The sequence below is a fragment of the Lygodium microphyllum genome, chromosome 1, assembly GCF_053477565.2.
Source record: "Lygodium microphyllum isolate KBCC chromosome 1, Lygodium_microphyllum_v1.1.10, whole genome shotgun sequence".
NCBI classification, from domain to species: Eukaryota; Viridiplantae; Streptophyta; class Polypodiopsida; order Schizaeales; family Lygodiaceae; genus Lygodium; species Lygodium microphyllum.
In genome coordinates, this window is record NC_141135.1 from 178,961,348 (window position 1) to 178,977,687 (window position 16,340).

The following is a 16,340-nucleotide window of genomic DNA, read 5'->3' on the forward strand; positions in this document are numbered from 1 at the left end:
ATCGCTGTTACAACCCTATCACATGTAAGTTCAGAGTGAGCAGGGATGTCATCTTTGATAAAATGAGCAGTTGGTATGCATCTAGTGGTGATGCATTGGATGATGATCATGACACTCATGTGCAGGCTGAAAAGCAAGAATCACGGACTCTTAGTGGACCAGAAACATCATCTGGTAGTCCTTGGTCTGGGAGACTAAGGAGTACCTCTACATCTTCAGGTGCGTCTAGTAGCACTACAGGTAAAGACAAAGGAAAGAATAAAGTATCAGAAGGCATTGATGCAGTTCTTGATGGAGACTCCACTGGCTCAGAGAGCTTGGATGATGAGCTTGGAATTCCTTCAGTGAGGACTCCAGGTGTGCAAAGAGCACGCGTTAATGCAAAGACTCCATTGAGTGATCCAGTGGTACGCACGTCTAGCAGGGTGAGATACCCTATTAAAAGATTTGGTTTTGAAGGTTATGCAGCTCACCATTATGCTTATATGGTGAAACTAGTTGAGGATGTTGAGCCCACATGTTTTGAGGAGGCTATTGGTCATGCTCATTGGGATGCAGCAATGGATGAGGAGATGGCTGCATTAGAGGCCAATAAGACTTGGGATCTAGTATCATTGCCAAAGGGCAAGAAAGCTATTGGATGTAAGTGGATTTATAAGATTAAGCACAATGCAGATGGTTCTATTAGTAGGTACAAAGCTAGGCTGGTTGCAAAAGGCTATGCCCAGACATATGGCATAGATTATGATGAAACCTTCAGTCCAATTGCTAGGATACCAACTGTCAGATGTGTGATTGTTTTGGCAACAGCCAAAGGTTGGAGGTTGCAGCAAATGGATGTAAAGAATGCCTTCTTGCATGGTGATTTGCAGGGAGAAGTGTATATGGATCAGGCAGCAGGTTATGAAGATTTACAGCATCCCACGTATGTGTGCAAGTTGAAGAAGGCACTCTATGGGCTCAAGCAAGCACCTAGAGCATGGTTTGACAAGATCAGAGAGTATCTTGTCAATATTGGGTTTTATGTTTCTGATGCTGATCACTCACTTTATGTGAGAAATGGAGATGCAGGTTTGGTCATCATAGTCATCTATGTGGATGACTTGATTATTACAGGTGATAGTGATAGTGGGATTGCTGAAGTCAAGGACTTCTTGAAGAAGAAGTTTGAGATGAAGGATTTAGGTGAGCTAAGGTACTTCCTTGGCATTGAGGTGCTCAGATGTGATGATGGTATATGGCTGTCCCAAAGACAGTATGGCTTGGATATGTTGTCCAAGTACGGTATGACAGCATGCAAACCACTTTCAGTCCCGTTGGAGCAGAATGTAAAGTTGAGTGCTAATGTTGGGGATTAGATAGAAGACCCTACTATGTTCAGGAGGATAGTGGGGAGTTTGATCTACATGACCATTACAAGGCCAGACTTGAGCTATGATGTTGGTCTTGTGAGTCAGTTTATGCAAGTACCTAGAAAGCCACATTTGGATGCAGTCAGACGCATATTGAGATATGTGAAGTCCACATTACATTATGGACTTTTCGATGAGACAGGTACAGATGTACAAGTGTTTGGATACACAGATGCAGATTGGGCTGATAGTATGTCTGATAGAAGATCTACCAGTGAATACATGTTCTCTCTTGGTAGTGTAGTAGTTGCTTGGAGCAGCAAAAAGCAATCTACATTTGCTTTGTCAAGTACAGAGGCTGAGTATAGATGTGCTGCTGTTGCAGTATGTGAGGTAGTATGGCTGCAAAAGTTATTGGCTGATATGGATGTGTAGGTGGAAGGTCGAGTTGTCATTTATTGTGACAACATGAGCAGTATACAGTTGGCTAGGAACCGTGTGTTCCATGCCAGGACAAAACATATTGAGGTACACTACCACTTTGTGAGAGAGAAGGTACTAGCAGGTGAGATTGACTTGGTATATGTCAGCACACAAGATTAGATAGCTGATATCTTCACAAAGGCATTGGGTTCAGAGAAGCTTCAAAAGTTTCGAAGCTTACTTGGAGTTGCAGAGATGCAGTTGAGCTTGAGGGGGAGTGTTGAGATGACAAGCTCAACACATGCGGACATTGATGATGGACCGCCTGGTTAGATGGGTCCACACGTCTACACTTAGCATGTAGGTGGTCATTATGACTCTCACATGGCCACTGACTTATTACTTATTATATTCAGGTTGTTACACCTATTTACAACTGGCATAGTTATAGCGCCAGTCGACTAGTGTAGTCGGTTATGCATTGTTTGACTTAGTAGGCCACTTTCCTTTATGTTGTATCTTATCTATACTTTGTGTACATTGTAAAGTGTGTGGAAGAAGAAGAAGAAACCAGCAAGAAAAGGTTTTTGGCCTCCACTCTCTTCTTGTCTCTTGAGTGAGCTTCTCCTCGTGCATTCTGTGTGTGTTCGGTGCATCATCTCGAGCAAGTCCCCCCACCACGCGATTCTTGACAGGGGGGCCTCCTTAAGGCCCTTTCCCTTGCGTTCTTACAAAAGGGGATTTTTGACCCCGAGAAATTAAGCTTTTCCCTTGTTTTCTCCCCTCGAGAATTTAGCCTTTTCATTGAAATCCTTCCCACACAAGTCCATTTTATCTCCGGGGATTTAAAGCCCCTTCCCATTGGAACCCTCCAAAAGCCCAATTTCCTCCCTCGTGCCCCCTTTCTACATACCTTTCCCCCCCTCGGTGCTATAAGCCCCTTTCACCCTTCACCTTTCCCCTTGGCTTGGAACTTACCCTCCCGTGTTAAAAATCATTAAGCTTTTTCCTTAAGCTTTAAAGACCCTTTTCCTCCCCGGATGTAACCCCCTATAAGCCCGTTTTATTTGGGCTTTAAAACTATTCACCCCCTTTTTTCCCCTTGTGTTGCCTTTCATCTTTTCCCCCCTGGGTTTTAAAACCCCTAAAGTCCTTTTCACTCCCATGTCCAAATTTTTCCCAAGGCCTCTTCTTACACCTTCTGGAACCACACACACACACCCTTTTTCCCGTGTATATACCCTATAGTGCCTTTTTTTTTTTAAGGCTTTGTAAACCTTTTCCCCCAAAAGAAACTAAGACCTTAAAGTTCTTATTAACCCTCCTCGTAGCTAGACCCTTAGCTGTTCCTTGCCTTTCCAAAATACCCTTGGGATTTGATTTTTCCCCTACTCGAAAAAGAGAAGAAGAGTATTGACGTGCAAAGGAGCGACAGTGGAATTCCGAAAAGGAGTGTAAAGCTGCTTCCATGTTCGAAGGACTACAACTGCGATGCCGCCTAAGAAAGTCCAAGAGTAGCTGCGGGAGGGTCATCTCCCGGTATCCATGTGGATATCTCACCCCAAAACCAGGTTTTTCCTTCTTAATTTTATATCGGTTTTAATTCAATCATGCAAGATGAATTGTTAGGGATAAGATATATTTTGTCCTAGTTATTTACGATGAAGGAATTTAGTTTAATTAAACATGTAAAATAAATAAAGTATAAACATAGTTTTCCTTCAAAAAGTATTATGCATTGAAACGAATTATGAGCAATATTATTTACCCACTAAAGTAGTATACTTCCGGTTAACTCTGGAAGATATAAAATTGCATCTTGCACTATTAACCCCTATTCTTTTTATAACGAGACATCATGGAAGGTGCAAATCAAAGGTTTCTTACATTGCTTAAACTCTAGGAAGTTATGATTGCTAACTGCATAACTTAGCAAGGAAAAGATTGCTTATTTGGCATGAGTTTTGTTCGCAAGGAAAAAGGAAGATTAATTGAATTTACCTAACCTCAAATCAATAAAGTTTAGGATTGAAAAATCAATTGACACATAGATAACAAATCGTGCGGAGGTGATCTCGATATTACCTTCTAAAAGTTAACTAAATTAATATAAACTTAGAAATACCTATGCTGCGAAATATTCATTGGGAATGATTTAAAATCCAAGAAACATTTATACCTTAAATACTTTCCCACATTCCCTGATTGTAGGGTCAGTAAATCGTAAACGTAAAAGAGCTAGGGTTTGTCCCTGAGTTTCTTAAAGGAAATAATAAAAGCTAGGAAACCCTAGGTCTGACAAACGTCAGCTTAAAGAAACTGAAACGGATTGTTTCATCGCATAGTATGATGCAGGACTTGCGCGGCAAGTACGAAGTCATATGGTCTTGTGATTGATTCACAAGAAGAAAGGTTAAATACCCTCAACAAGGATGGTGGATCCTTACGCAAGTTATCTTGCAAAAGGATGTATTCTTTGATATCCTTCTAAGTAAGGAAGGTTAAAAACCGGAAACTAAAGTATCCAATGAACTTTAGGGTTGACCAAGTTGGGTTAATAGGGTACGCCCTAACTTAGAATATGAAGGATCTTGCCAAGTTGCAAGGCACCCCGGATCGAGTGCTAGATGCATTCAAAAGGAAAGATTCCTTCCTTAGCAGTTTGCCAACAACAAGATCGATCAATGGAAATGTTTGTGCTTGCTAGAGATTTTAGAGCACTATTTGATTTATTAATTACAAATTAAATGAATATCTATACTTCAGGTTGAAGGCCTGAAGGGAGAGTCAGCTTCAGTTACCCCCGACTGTCTGTCTGACCCTAACCAAGGGGGTTGTTGACCGCGCCGGGAACGTGGACCAAACCCGCCGCGAGAGGTCTCTCCGTTGAGCGCTACTTGGAGAAGGAGGACGCTTGGGTGCCAGGGGGGGCTTTGGCCGTAAATCCCTCGCCTTCCGAGTCCTGCACAAGAGGCTAACGTGACTCAGGATTGGATCTTGAGGCCCGTACACTAGTCTACAGGTGGAAACTTGGAATAGTGATCCCTGTGGATTGCTGGATAGCCTTCGGGTAGATTATGGACAAGCCTACGGGCAGAACTCCTTGTATTTCAAAGATAAATATGATGATATGTTAATGAAGAACTTGTCTGATATTGTTTTTCTATGTCACGTGATAAGATTACGTGAAGGAACCAGTGCTTAATGGATTAATTAAAGAAGCTGATTGTTACATGTCCAATTAATGTGTTAGATAATTACATAACTAAAACAAACCGAGGAAAGTGCGGAGGATGGGCCATGGGTCCGTCCTACGGTTGGGTGGTCCCGGTTGGCCGGGAACTTTTCTCAAATCTCGAAGAACAGCGGGATGATTGTCAAAGGACACGAACAACGAAAGAGTTGACCTAGAGTTATGTCTTAATCGATTTACGTTGTTTTAGGGGAATGGAATGGGACTACGCCTTATGGTAGAGAGGTTGAGCTTTGCATCCCTCTCGTTTCCCATTCTCCTTGAACCAAGTGCAGCGTAAATCCGCTTCGGACCTGGCGTTTCTGCGTAAAGTAGTTCGCTTGGGTCCGACGCTAGTTGCTGTTAGGAAATGACCAATCAGGAAAACCCTAATTCCGGTCGATCCTAAGTGGGAACGGCCAGAATACTTCCGCTACGTGGCAAACGCGGAAAGCCCTAGATTGCAAATCCCGTAACATTCCATGGGAGTGCCGGGCGGAGCTTTCTAGACATCCTTTCCGATGGACTACTAAATGTCCTGGATGATACTAGTGCACACGTTACACATAGGTTGGGTCTCTTTGAGACCGCCATTTGGCCAATCGCTCTTCTGAGACTGTCATGATTTGGGCTCCTAGTTCAGTCATTGCAACATGGTTTTCAAACCAACATTTCTCAAATTGACTTTGACCCTCCGATTGTCGCTTTAGTTACTCTATCTCTAAGAGATTTGGTTGGTAGAGCACATCATTGAATGTTACAGTTAAGCGTAGTTTGTTGGCTTCCTCGTCAGAGGTGACTCGCATGCGTTCATGCAGGAGCCTATCATAGTGCTCGTTAAGATGTTCTTGCTCTTCCCAGGATAGGGAAAATGGCAAGTATTCTCCAAGCTGCTCCTTAGGGAATGCGCCCATGTCTGTAAGGACGTAGACACGTGCGAACACCTTGAGCTTAGCATCCAACTCAGTTAAGCATTCTGTGACACTTCTATGTTCAACGAGGGCTTGCTCGGTTGCTATCTCATGCAAGGTTCTAGGAGTTTGCATAGGCTTTAGCATAGCTGGGGGCTCAGGCCTAAATGAGCAAGAGTGGTCAACGCTAGGATTTCTTATGCTCTTGGGGTTTCCATGTTTCTCCTAAGGCTTTGTTATTGCATCATGGTTCTTCTTGGATGTGACTGGTATAAATTTGTCACCTTGTCGTGACAGTGTTGTATCCACTCTTGATTGGTCAATGCGAGTTCTATTGTCGGTGGATTGAGTGTTGAGAGCAACCATTGATGGTAACGATTGCTTTGATTTTTCAAAGCACACGGATGTGTCTGAGATTTCACCGCTATTAGGAGAGACATCAATGGGTTCATTGGTGGATGGTCTCGATGCTTTATTCCTCAGCTCTTTGGCACTCTCGGTTTCAATCTTCTTGGGGTCTACAGCCACTTGCAACTGCCGTTGTTGTTTTCTTTTTTTTCTCTTCTTTTTCTTAGGCAATCGAGGTGTATTCCTTGAAGACTCGAGACCTTGAACTAGGTCAATCGTTGATGTGCTTGGCTGGGCCTCAACATTCTCTTTCTCTAGTGTGTCCTCATGGGGCATAGTCGTGGCCTGCTGAATAGCCTCGCTAGGTTGTGAGGGTACAACTACTTCTCTTTTTGGAGAGTCTAGCTCTTCAGCCAATTCTCTTCTGTTTAAATCCTCCAGCTTAGGCTTTAAGCACTTTGGAAGTGTTGGAGTTGTCAAGGATGTTGGTTACAACACCTCCTCCCCAAGTGAACTGCTAAGGACACATTCCACAAGGGGCATTGTCACGGCCAAGGGTTGTGACTGTTGTGATCCCTGATTGGAAGTAGTAGCGGCTAGTCCAGTGGGCTGGCTACTCTTGGTGGATTGCAGTGTCAAGTCCCTAGGGCGATCGAAAGTGGTCGTGTCTTTTGTTGCCCTTTGAGCATTCACCTATGTAGATCGAGCATGAGTTGATCTAGTCACATTAGGTTGCACAGGCATATCCTTGGGCCGAGAGCTACGGATGGTGTCATGTCCCACCTCTTGGACATTTGGAAACTTAGATGGAGATAGAGATTGGGATTGAGAAGCTACACTTGATGAATGTTGTTGTGATTCCTGTGTCCGTTTAGGAAAAGAGGGTGTAGGAGATCTAGGACTCTTAGGTGGACTTGGCACTAGTTGAAAGATTTGATCGAGGCTATTAGACGATTGTGCCATTTGCCTTGTTGAGCAATTAGCCTTCTCACAAGCAGCGTTGTGCCTCTGGTGCTCCTTATCCTCTTGGGGAATCAAAGGCTCCTTGGGCACTAGTGGCTTTCGTGTATCCTCAATGATTATATCTGATATCTGCTTGTCAAGCATGCTAGGCTGAGGATCTACCCACCGATTAGTCTCGTTTGGTTTCTTAACTTTGACCATGAGGGGCTCGGTTACTCCAATGTTTTTGACTCAAGACTTGGTCTTTCATTTAGATCTTCTCCTATGCTTCTTTGCTCTTGATACGAACTGGCCTTCAATCGGCAGAGGAGGTTTAGCAAGGGGTTTTGGCACCCAAATCCATCGGCTACCTGCGTAGTACCCTTGAGCACGTAGCAACACTTTGGATATCCATCGCGGCGTTGTGCTGACCCTCCATCAATACCTTCGTTTATAAGGCTTGGGCTTCTTTTGGGGTCTTCTATGATATTTGTAAGTCCAAAGCCCATCCTTGGCATTGTCTCCTAACCTCATTGTTTCAGACATGGCCTCACTCACTGGTTCTCGTTGTTCGACCTGTGCTTGTATCAACTCTTCCAACAAGTCCTTGCTCTCGTTAGTAGGCTTGACTGTTATGTCAGCACCTTCCTTGCCTTCCCCTCGAGGTTCGATGAGGTCACCCTTCCTAAAGGTTGTGACTATCCTCACTCCCGGTAGTGTCAAGTGTATCCTCTGTAATACATAGTCGGGCCTCACACTTGGTCGCCCTTTTGAAGGGTCTTCCTAGGAGGGTTTCCTTGCTGTAATTAGCACTATTTGGAGGAACATGAAATAGGATAGGCAAGCTTTCATTTTCAATTGTCACAAGGATTTTGCACTTTCCTATGAGTGCTTGTGCGTGTCCCCCGTAAGGGCTAAGAGTTGCATTAGTCAGTGTGAGCTCTGGTTGGCCTAGTAGGGTCCATGCTTCATAGGTCAATACATTAAAATCTGCTCCTTCATCAATCGGAGCATCGATAGTATGCTCTCTTTTCGCGGTGAGTTTGATCCTAAGATAAGCAAGTGGTACTATGTCTTCATCTTCTGGGTCTTGGCTTGTAAATTTAAGCCTTCTGACAAATGCCCTTGAGTCCCCAATTGCATGACCACATGTGGATTCTCCACTGGTGTCTTGGATCATCAGTGCAGTGCTATTCAAGGAGCATCTATCATCAGGACTGTCATATCTAGTCATCCTTGCTATTGTAGCTTGATGTTATTGATTTTCACTTTGACTAGACGTAGTCCGAATGTAACACGCATGTGTATTTGCAGTGTGGCCTTTTTGCCCTTGTTGGCTAGATTGGCCCATTGAGGTTCTAGGGTCTCTGTTTGTCTCTGTTCGGGTATGGGCTTTTGGTCGCTCTTTTGCAAGTGAGAATCCATGCTCGTGTAGAGCCATTACTACACCAGGGTCCAATTTAGAGGAGTTGTCACGATGCGCGTTTTCTCTCCAACATACTAGGGGAAGGTGCGGAAAGGGCAGAGCCTCCTCTACGGGGGTCCGAGGGGGGCAGTCCCCCCTGGCCTGCAGGGCCGTTACGGTAAATGCCATACGTGATTTGAAAGACCATTTATGGCCAAATTTTGAACTACTTGCTCTAAGTTTCAGCCCAGTGATCGATCTATGATATGGTTTCCGCTCTGTATGGTCTCTCGGTCAATTTCACTGTCTTCAAGTTAAAATTTGAAAAAATTTAAATTCGGCCCAACAAGTCTGAATTGCAGGGGCCGAGTGTCCGATTCGGCCTGTCCGAGGGCCGAGGGCCGAATGAGAAAGGGCCAAATGTAACTGGTCCGAATGTCAAATTCGGCCAGTCCGAGTCTAGTTGTCCGAGGGCCAAATCAGGTGGGTGAGTCCAGTGGGCCGAGGCTGAATTTCGATGTTGGTCCGAATGATCAATTCAGACAGGCCGAGCGGTGGGTGTCCGAGTTGAGTGGGCCGAGTCAAGTGGTCCGAGTGGTTGTGGGCCAAGGGCCGAATGGCAGAGCAGTCTCCCAGGGCCGATTTTGGGACTCAGCCTAGAATCGCCGTCACTCGGACACGCCGAGCGCGGTGTATTTTTTCGTCGAACTTCACGAAATTCACCGCACCGAGCGTTAGAGGCCTTTTCCCTGGTCAAGCAGCTCCAGATCCAACCTACTCATGTAGGGGAAGGTGTAGAATTACCTGGGCTTGCCCATAACTCCCGGATGGCCAAATCAAAGCGGATCTACGCGACGAAGCTTTCTCCCTCTCTCTTGCTCTCCTGAAACCCTGCAATGCATAATGTGGTCTTTCTTGCCACTCCTGGCCCCTTATCACCCTGCCCAAGCATGTACTCACCTTAGTCTTGCCTCCCTTACTAACATTTAACCCAAAATTTCATTTTTAGCCCTTCTTTTCCCTGTTTCAACCTGTTATACAGCAACAAAAAACCCTATTGTTTGCTCCAATGTTTTGCTCCTATCCTTTCTAAATGCAAGAAAAAATCATAAGGAAAATACCTACACTACTCCATCATACTTTTCCAAGTCCAAAATAACAAAAACCTACTTGTTAAGGAGATCGAATACCTCTTCAAACTCCCTTGCTTTCTACCTATCTAGCTCAAGCACTGGTTCGAGAAAAACCCTACTCCAATGCTCAATTCGAAGCACGCAAGCACTCAAGGCTTGAATCCGTTGGTCCCGGCAACGGAACCAAAATGTGGGAGCTTTCACTCAACCGCCAAGACCCACGGACCACTTATTGTTTCAAGTGTTCCAAGCTGAGCACTAATGGTAGCTACCTCTCACATAGCCGACGCGCCATCCATATCTACGAGTGTTGTGAGCTTACCTCCATGCCGATCGAGTTATCTCCTCTCCCACGCACTCTGGTAGCTCCACGATCCAAGTGCAAGCTTCAAGCAAGCTCCATCCTCAAGCTCCATGCTCCAAGCTCCATAGCCACGAGCAAGAGAAGAGAAGAGAAGAGAAGAGAAGAAGAGAGGGGAAGATGGAGAGCTTCTCCTCCCCGGTCCCCCACCCTCACGCACTCACTCCCTCATACTCTCACACTCCCTCTCTCAAGCACAAGCTCAAGTAAGCAAGAAGAAGAATAAGAAGAAGAAGAGGAGAGCCACTTTTGGCCACACACAAGAATGAGCTTCTCATTCACTTTTCAACTTTATATACAAAACCCTAAATCCCTTTTGGGCAATCATCCCCTTATCTCCTTTTTTACATGGCCGACCATGGCCTAGGCCCTTTTTCCCATTGTCCTCCTAGCTTCCTTCCTACCGCCCATCTACCTTTACAAATTGCACGGGTGAGAGCCCGGCCCTCCTTAAATTAAATCATGATGCGCTTGCACTCTTTTATAAAAGTATTGACTTGCGTTTTTCCTTGTACGCCTTTCTCCCTTATTTAGGACTTTTCTCCTTGTGCGCCTTTGTCTTCCGCTTCACTTTGCCTTAGCCTTTGTCTTTTGCTTTAGCTTTTCCAGATTTTCCACCTTGTTCGTCTTCTGGTTAATAATGTTCGTAGTGCCAGTAGTTGCTATTGGTTGCCACCTTGAAGATCATGTTGACGTTCATAATGAAGGATGAGAAGGACACGTCCATGAAGATGCTTCGACGAGTTCTATTTTCCTATGCGTAGTGGAGTTGTAAGAGGTAGTGAATGTAGCCTTGTAAATTTCATTAAATAAAATAACCCTTCTATTGATCACATGTGGTACACTTACATGTGCTGAGGTGCATGCCCGAGAGAGGAGATCGTGGAGCTCTTGGTGTGAAGAAAGGCTAGGAGTTGCTATTGGTTGCCACCTTGAAGAACATGTTGATGTTCATAGTGAAGGATGAGCAGGAAACCCCCATGAAGACGCTGCGATGAGTTTTATTTTCCTATGTGCAGTGAAGTTGTAAGAGGTAGTGATGATGATGCTCTTAGTTTGTGAACTGCGGGTGGAAAGCTTACTGTTCCTTGATGAAGCTATGAGTATGAAGGTGCAATCATGCTCGATGTTGGGATCATTGCTGTGTTTACGATCGCGATACATTGCCCGTGCATAGGAGTTATCCTCGTGTGAGAGTGATTAAGTTCATCAAAGAGAAGTTGTAATGTGGGCATGCATCCATACACCATGTACCATTGAGTGTTCGCCATACAATTTGTGGTGCTATACCCTATCTTTTGAGTTGCAAGATGTTTTAGGGTCGCATGTGTGTCTTGATGTCTATGCAGCACTGATCTTATCCTACATCTCTCTTTCTTTGAGGTGACTTGTGTCTTGCAGTGGGTTGGACTTCTTATTGATGTGCTTGTCTAAGGTAGTGTTTTGTTCTCGTTTCTCTTGTAGCTTCACATCGATTTTTGCCCTTCAACATCGAGAGAACGTTGCCGGTCGTGCTCTCTTGATGGCCATATTCTTGCTATTGCACTTGTTCATTGTGCTTGGTGTTTGGAAGTCTGCCAACTGCTCATGTCTAGTTCCAAGAATCGTTGAGCGTCAACGCAATATGGAGCATGCATAACTTTAACATCTTTCCGTTGTAAAACGTTATATGTCATGACGGGTATTACAAGGTACTCAACATCTCCTTAGAAATCTATATTAACAATTGTAAATACAATATTTTTTGGATATTTTAGCTCTACTATACACTTGTGAAGTTAAAAGGAGGGGGTCTTTTTCTGGGGTGTGCAAAGAGGGGGGGGGGGGGGGGGGGGATATATCATGGAAAGGAGATGTATTTGAAACCTTAATCTTTGGACATTTGCATTGGAAGGGGTGGCTAGGAAGTTAGGAGCGCTAACGTGACCTCATGTGTCCTCTGTGGGGCTGAAAAGTGAATCTTCTCTCTCTAGTTCATTTTGAAAATCCACATTAAGGCCTAAATTTAACGGATGCCAGGCTTGCTTCTAGCTATTGTGCCCGTCAAAACAAGCATAAGATCCTTGTGTGCGTCAAACAATACGTCTTCATAAAAAAGGTTGTCGATCAGATTTCATTGCCAACATACCTACTCATGTACAACATACTTAAAAGACAATACGCCTCAATGGCGGATCATGGAAGGTACTTCTACAAACTGAGTTGGCACATCAAAGTTCAACTTGCTAGCTGCAAACAAGCGTGCGGAATTATGTCTATTATTATCTGACTCGTCGCCTTTCAAGTTTGAGAGAGAGAGAGGTGCAAGCATACTAAATTTCTATGTAATTGTTATTCTGACTAACGCGTTGCCTTTGAACTCGGGTGCGAGATATTTCTTCAGCTGGTGACGTGCTAAATGGGTATGATTCTTGGCATGCGGCATTTGGGCGTTTGGTCTAGTGGTATGATTCTCGCTTCGGGTGCGAGAGGCCGCGAGTTCGATTCTCGCAACGCCCCCACACCCCCACCTCACCTTTTACTGCAGCAGAGGGGGGCTTTCTCTCATCCTCGACTGCTCGTCAAGTAGAAATCCATATAGCTATGCTTGTCAGCCTAACGAGAAACCTTGATAGCACCTTGTCCGGATGGTGTAGTCGGTTATCACGCTAGTCTCACACACTAGAGGTCTCCGGTTCGAGTCCGGGTTCGGACACACTCCCTTGATTTCAATGGCCGCGGCGCGCTCAGGGGGTTTTCGTTTTCTTCTCTTTTCTGCTCGCCCACACGAACACCCCTTCATTCGTGTGTGCAATTGTGTGCTCTCATTTCTCTTAGAAATAGAGAGGTACACTCAACAAGCGCTGTGACCTTCTCGAGACATCTTGGGTCGATATCGATATCCTTGTACGCCTTCAAAGCATCGTGCGCGCACTACAATCTACCGATAGAATAGAAAGTGCCATCCTTCTGTTGCGACCATTAAGTTGAGCCTTAAAGCCGATAAGCATCGTCACCCTTTCGTTCCTACACCCAACCATATATATATATATATATATATATATATATACGGAGTTGAAGAGTCGTGAATATTTGGAGTGATGGTTGCCCACCCCCTTACCGATTTTCGCAATTCAAACATATATTTAGCAAACATTATGCTTAGAATCATATGTCGATAAAAATATTCTTTACATGCAACTAATCTGGACTGAATTTCTCTATCATCCATGTGTCGTAAAGTTACAATAATGTAGCAAACAAAATCTAAGTAAGGAATCCCTAGTAGGAAAACAAAGAATTATTTAACTTTCCAGCAAATTGATACAGAGACGGCTCCATCCACATGTACCCTTTCGTAATGAAGCTTAGATTATGGCGATCTAGGCAGGTGGATAGGCGAAGAGCTTGAGGCTAGCTATACAAGAACTCTCGCTCTCACTCATTGAAAGATAGAATGGTAATGGCTTTGGAGAGATCTTCCTTTTATAGGCCATGAAGCTGGTTAGATCAACTTGTTTCACCAAGAATAAATCACTAAACGCTTCCCAAGAGAGGTTACCGTATGAAAGTACCGAACACCTTCCAAAATAGGATAGACAGTTACATTAAACTCGATTCCATATTGATATACAAATGGATTGCTCTACGAAAACTAATAAAAATTTTGGCTTGATTGCAAAGGATGTATGAAACCACGGACTTCACTCCTCCCTCCAAGTGTAAGCTCCTCCTCCGCTGCCTTGACACTTGTGACACGGGAGGTCTTCTTTGGCCCCCTTGGTGGGGTTGTATTGCTTGTGCAGTCTTTGGGGGGTTGCGTTGGTCCAAGGGGTTTACTACTGTGGCCCAAGAAGCACAAGAAGCTATTGCATGGGATGAGACCCTCAACGGTGAGCATCCCCCATAAGCCCTTTGCCATGGCCATGGTGTCCCCTTTTATCTCCATGCTCCTCATCTCCACTCTTACTGGACGGCATGTAGGTCTCGTCGTCACTGAAAGCATCCTCATCATCATCCTCCCCTAGTCTCTTCTCTTTGTACTTATAGGCAAAGTCTTCTTTCACTTTGTCAGGTTACCTTGGCCAATGTACTTTCTATTTAAAGGGTGAATGAGTTAAGGCATAGAGGGAGGACTTTATGTATGGAGGGGACAAAAATTAGGTAGAATCCTTGTATAACAACAATATAATAGTCCAAAATCTACCCTAAATCAGTAGCATACATGTATCCACAAGTATATGCGAGTCTTCTCCGTGTTTACTTCAATGCTTTTCTTGAATTTGTTTTCTTATGTGCTCTGTTATAACTTATTTCGAGTATAACTTCATCATATCAACTTAGAACGGGGTCATCTAGGTACTCACATTGAAGTAAATAGACTTGGTTGACAAGCCAACATGGACAAAATTATGAAAATTCTCTCATGATAGCTCAAAACACTACTTCTATTGTAAACACATCACCTTTTTATACTTTTCAGCTTGGAAGACTTGCACTACTCAAAATAAGTCCTTGCATATACCTAAATCTAGCCAAAGTCTCATTAAGCCATTAAAACTTAATATTAGATACTTGAACTATGTCAAAGACCAGTTCTGTCCCTAGAAGACCTTGTAAAGACTCCATGTATGTGCTTTTTTATAAATGGGTCTTTCCTATGGTTTCCTTCATTGAACTTGTAACCACATGATATCCACCCCATCTAAACCTGCACATCCTCTAATATGTGACACTTACTCTTCTGTAGGTTCGAGATCATCATCATCTTCCATAAGCTCTAAATCTTGTTCTTCTTCAATATCCTAGTTTGTCTCTTCATCTTCAGGCTTTGGCACTTCATATTCTTGTGGTTCCCTTCTCTTGAATATCTTGATTCTTTTACATGCAAAATTGGAATCCTAAGCTTTGGTTTGGATAGTTCACACAAAATATATGTAGTATTGTCAAAAACCTGCATCACAATGTATGGTCCAAACCACCTCTTGGATACCTTCCTGAGTGTACTATGTTGATTATCTAGACTATTGTCATATATTTACACCCAATCACCCTCTTCAATAGCCGTGGGTCTCAACCTGTGTCTCCTATGACAAATCTCTCTTTTTCCTTCAGTCTTGCCTCTTTTACTCTTTACACTGCAACTTCAATATCTTCTCATCTCCTCTTTAGTTGTCAAATCTTAAGAGCTAAGATCTCTTCTTTCGTCAAACCTCATTTCCCATACTCCATGTAGTGGTCACTATCTCTGTAGGCATCATTGGCTTTTGACCATCTATGAGGTCTATCGTCATATGACTTTGATAGCACTATGTGAGACGATCTACACATAAATCCAAATCCAATAACCATGGCCACTCGCTATCTCTTTCTTTGGAAGCCATCGCTAAGGACTTGCTCTCTCTCACTCTTTCCATTACCCTCTAGGTTATAAGATGAAGTCAATGCCAATTTTATATTAGGTCTTAAAAAGAACTCTCTGGCTTTTTCTACATCTAACTCTTCTTTGTTTGCAATCACTTTCCCCACTACACATCCATATATACAAAATACATATTCAAGAAGAAACTTATATACTACACTAGTAATCTTGGTCCTAATACTCTCTCTTCAACTTGGTTAGTTAGATCTTCTCTTGCAAGCACTATGTATCTCATTTGTCACCCCTATAGGCATAGTAACAAGGTTAACAACAACCCATTTATAATGCGTATATTGGCACTCTCATCAAGCAACACCATGGAGCCTATGGACCACCTATTGATTCAAGTGTTTCAACCAACCAAGCTATAGCTACCTCTCACATAGCCAATGTGCATCCTCTAATCAAATGTAGTGAGCTTACTATCCGATTGGTGCCCCAAGAGAGACACCAAGGAAAAGGGATTTCTACTGCAAGAAAATCTATCTTGTAAAATCAACCAGCTTTTGTTTCATTCTTTTGAGAACCACAACAAGGAAAAGAACAAATCTTCATGCAACATCATCGTAGATATCTCCCACGGATTTGATAGAATCAACCATAATCTTCAATATTTGCATAGAATCCATCAAAGCTTAACAAGAACACAAAAGAATACACCACTTTTGAATAGAAATAATCACATACGATTCATTTTCATTGTCTTCATAGTTTTCTCTCTCAGTCTCTCATAGAAAGATACATTGTTTTGCATAGAATCGGCTCTCTCTGACTCTTTCTTTATCTCTCAATCAATAGTACATCATCTCCTCTCTAGAATACTTAATAATCA

General features: G+C 43.4%; 2 non-coding genes across 2 annotated transcripts; both read left to right on the forward strand.

The window, feature by feature from the left end:
- The first annotated feature begins 12,534 nt into the window (after positions 1 to 12,534).
- On the forward strand, positions 12,535 to 12,606 carry TRNAP-CGG (transfer RNA proline (anticodon CGG)). Its single transcript has one exon. It is a non-coding gene; the product is annotated as a tRNA-Pro (tRNA).
- Positions 12,607 to 12,728: 122 nt separating this feature from the next.
- On the forward strand, positions 12,729 to 12,802 carry TRNAV-CAC (transfer RNA valine (anticodon CAC)). Its single transcript has one exon. It is a non-coding gene; the product is annotated as a tRNA-Val (tRNA).
- Positions 12,803 to 16,340: the final 3,538 nt, after the last annotated feature.